The sequence below is a fragment of the Octodon degus genome, unplaced genomic scaffold, assembly GCF_000260255.1.
Source record: "Octodon degus isolate 3935 unplaced genomic scaffold, OctDeg1.0 scaffold00043, whole genome shotgun sequence".
Classification (NCBI taxonomy): Eukaryota; Metazoa; Chordata; class Mammalia; order Rodentia; family Octodontidae; genus Octodon; species Octodon degus.
In genome coordinates this window covers 3,332,342-3,336,085 of record NW_004524619.1, presented here as the reverse complement: position 1 = coordinate 3,336,085, position 3,744 = coordinate 3,332,342, and positions in this window count along the sequence as shown.

Sequence of the window (3,744 nt, the reverse complement as noted above, 5' to 3'; positions counted from 1 at the left end):
AACAACAACAACAACAACAACAACAACAACAAGAGCCAAGATCAAATTTTTCAGTATTGGTAGCATGGAATTAAAAAAAAAATAAAAAGGAGTTCTCATAAAGGTGAAGAAGAAGAGGCTCTTTCAAAGGGCAGATGTCCTGAGGCCTCTTTAGTAGGAAGACACTTATTTCAGCTGAGGTCTTCAGGAAGAAAGGAAAATATGGGTCACATTTGTCATCTTTCTGACTGTGATAAAATACCTTTAAAAAATGAGATCAAGTTAGCTCACAGTTTGAGCGGAATTAGTCCAGGGCCAGCTGGTCACTTGGCTCCATTGTTTTGGACTTGAGATGAGACGTAACATCAAGGAGGTGGGAGTGTGGGATAGAGGAGGATGCTCACTTCATGGAAGGCAGGAAGTAAAGACTGTGAGGGGTGTGGGAGAAGATATACCCTTCTGGGATACACCTCCAATACCTACTTTATCCAAGTAGGCCCCACCTCATAATATTTCTACCACTTTCCAATAATGCCATCAAATTATGAACCCATCAGTGGATTAGTCCAGTGATGAAGTCAGAGAATCCACAGCTCAATCACCTCCTCTCTGAACACTGCTGCATTTGAGGAACTTCTGGGAAACATTTCACATCCAAACCAGGAGAGAGTCCAGGAAAAGGAAACAGCCAGTACAAGGGCCACGTGGTATTTGTAAGTTTGGTGCATTTGAAGAATAGCACAGAGGCCAAGATATCAGAAAGAGATGGAGGAAGGTAAGAGGAAAACAAGAACTGTAAGGACCAATAGGCTTTGTAGACCACGATGGTAGGGAATTTAGATTTTTAGTGGGCAAAGTTGAGGGTTATTGTCGAGTTTTGAGCTGATTACATACTCTGATTTTGATTTTACAAAGCATATTTGGGTGGTTATGTAGTGAATTAAGTCTGAGTGACAATCTTGATTGTCAACTTGTTTGGCTTGAGAGAAGCCTAGGAGAATAGTAGGGCATATTTCTGGGTGTGTTTGGGTAGATAATGAAGGTGTGACTTTGGGGAGGATTTCTGGTCCTTGACCTCTTTCTTTCTGGCTCATTCTCTATTCTCTGCTATCTGGATGCCCTGAGTTGAGTGGTTTTCTTCCACTATGATGTTGGCACCAGCTGACTATGGACTGAAACCTCTGAAACCATGAGCTAAAATAAAATGATTTTTTATTCAAGCTGTGTATGTGGGGCATTTTTTTCAGCAGCAAAACGCTGACTAATACACAAAATTGGTGGCAAGCATGGGGTTGTTGATGTGACTAACTCACTGCATGATGTAGAATCCTTTGAACTGGTTTGCAAATGAGTTTGGAAAACAATTGAACTAGAGAAAGCTTAGAAAGCTGTCAGCAAAACTTGAAGAAAATAATTGGACTATCGAGAGCCTAGAAAGTATAAGCAGAACTTGATGGGCAATTCTTCTGGGAGTTCAAAAGACCAGAATTCTGATAGACATGTGAAGAGTAAGGACTTCCCTCATGAGATTTCAAATGGAATTAAGAGTTCCACTGAGAATTGGACCAGAGGCCCTGCATGTTACATTCTGGCACATGATTTGTCTATACTTTGCCCATGCCCTAAAACCTTGGGTGAGGTTGTGCTCAAGATGGTGGACTGATCTGGCAGAAGAAATTTCAAGGCAGCTCAACCTTCAGGCTGTGGCATGGGTCCCAGTGAATGTTTTTAAGAAGATTTATAATGAGAATTGGGAGCAAAACCCAAAACAAAACAGATCAGAAAGCTTTGAAAAATGTTGTTCAGCCAGAAAAGAAGCATGTATAAATTTGTTGCCAAAAGAGGTGTTATTGCTGAAGAAATTATTACCATAAAAAATCCAAGTTCTTTGAACAAAGACAAGAAGACCACACCCACTTCAGGCTCCCAGGTGTGGAGAAGACAACCTTTGGGCTCCCTGTTTGGGAAATTCTGCCTAGAGGATTAGCTTCCTTGGGGTTCACTTCATGATGCTTAGCTGCCCAAGAACTCAGGAGCTACTTCAGTCATGTTAAAAAGGAGCCTGGCCACTACTTCAGCTGGCAGCAGACCTTGGCATCACACACATAATGCTAGTTTTTCAAAGGCATGTAAAATGAAAGAGTTATGAGGTCAAAGAGGCTTCCACTCATTCCAAAGGAAGGTCTGGAAGGTTCGGCAAATATATGTGGCAGAGTTCAAGTCTCTGCCAGGTGCCCCTTGGAGGGTGATACATGATGTTGCGAGAATGAAACTTAAGGTGCAAGGGAGTTTCCATGAATGTAGAACATCTGCTGAGGAAAACTTCAGGCAGGATTAGAGTCAGCCCAAGGGAAAGCCCACGGGGTAGAGTGGACCTTAGGAGTAAGTCTGGTTCCTGGCCCCTTCCGCTCTGATCCTTCCTTGCTCCCTGCTTGCTAGATACCACGAGTTGAACAGTTTTCCTGTACTGGGCCCTTCCACCATGGTTATATCTGTCTCGGAGCCAGCTGGTCAGGGATTGAAGACTCTGAAATCGTGAGCCAAAATGAGCCCCTTTTCTCCTTTAAGTTGTGTATGTCAGGAATTTTGTCTCAGCAAGGAAACTCTGACTAATACAATATTGACACACTTCAGGTGAGATAGTTTTGGTTCTACACGTTGACTTTCACTTCCATCTTATGATTAATGGAGCAGAACCCATGGTCTGAAAATTGTGCAGAACACATGAGAACATAACTTCCTAGGAAAGCGAACAATTGAGCATCACACAAGACTCATGCTTCTAATGTCACTGTATATGATAATTAGTTCAATGAGTATGTGTTTAACATTTGCCTTCCCCATTAAACTGGGAACTTCATGATGGCCAAGGTTATGTACATGTTTTATCTGATGCATCTCCAGTGTCTAGGATAAGATTCATTACAAAGTACATATTGCAAAACATTCACTGAATGAATCAACAAATGAATTGCTGTCTTCAGTTATCTTGAGCCTGGGGTTTCTATGAATGGTAAAGACAACAGGAGGCCACCAAACATCCATGTCTTCCTCTACATTCCTAAGTGTCCCTTGCAATTAGCCATGGCTATGTCGCTGTTGTTGGCCAAGGAGAAGTGAGCAGAAATAAGAAGCTCCAATAGAGTTAATGCCTGGAGAGTACCCTCCACCCTTCTATTCACTTGCTAAGGAGTTCCTGAAGGCTAAAGGTTCTAGCTGGCAAGAGGGAATAGGCCCACCTAACCTATGTAAGACTTTATAAGAGTATCAAACAAGCCTTCATTGAATTAAGCCATTGAGATTTATCTGTCCTAATAGCAAGTATTACTAAACACTATTCATTATGCTTCTGCTGAGATTTATCTGCCCTAGTAGCATGTATTACTAAATACTATTCATTACACTTCTTTCTATTTTCCTGAGTGCATATTTGCATCATACCCACTACAACATTAGACGATTTTAGATAATGCATCTGGAAAGTGATCAGAGCCCCTCAACTTTAATTTTCCTTGCCATTGTCTCCTTCTCATAGGGTGAGACAATTTATAGTTTTCCAGATCTTCCTGTTGCAGTTGGCATCATAATAGTAGCAGAGTGGCACATTTCATAATTTCCAGAAAGCAATCAGTGTAGTTGGACCCAAGGCCCTCTTGATAATAATGGAGGCAATGTAGTCAAGTTTAAATAAATGGGGCTGGACCTTCTCCTATGATTTTTCCCATTATTGAGGCCAAAAAAAATGTGATATTTTCATTCAGCTGG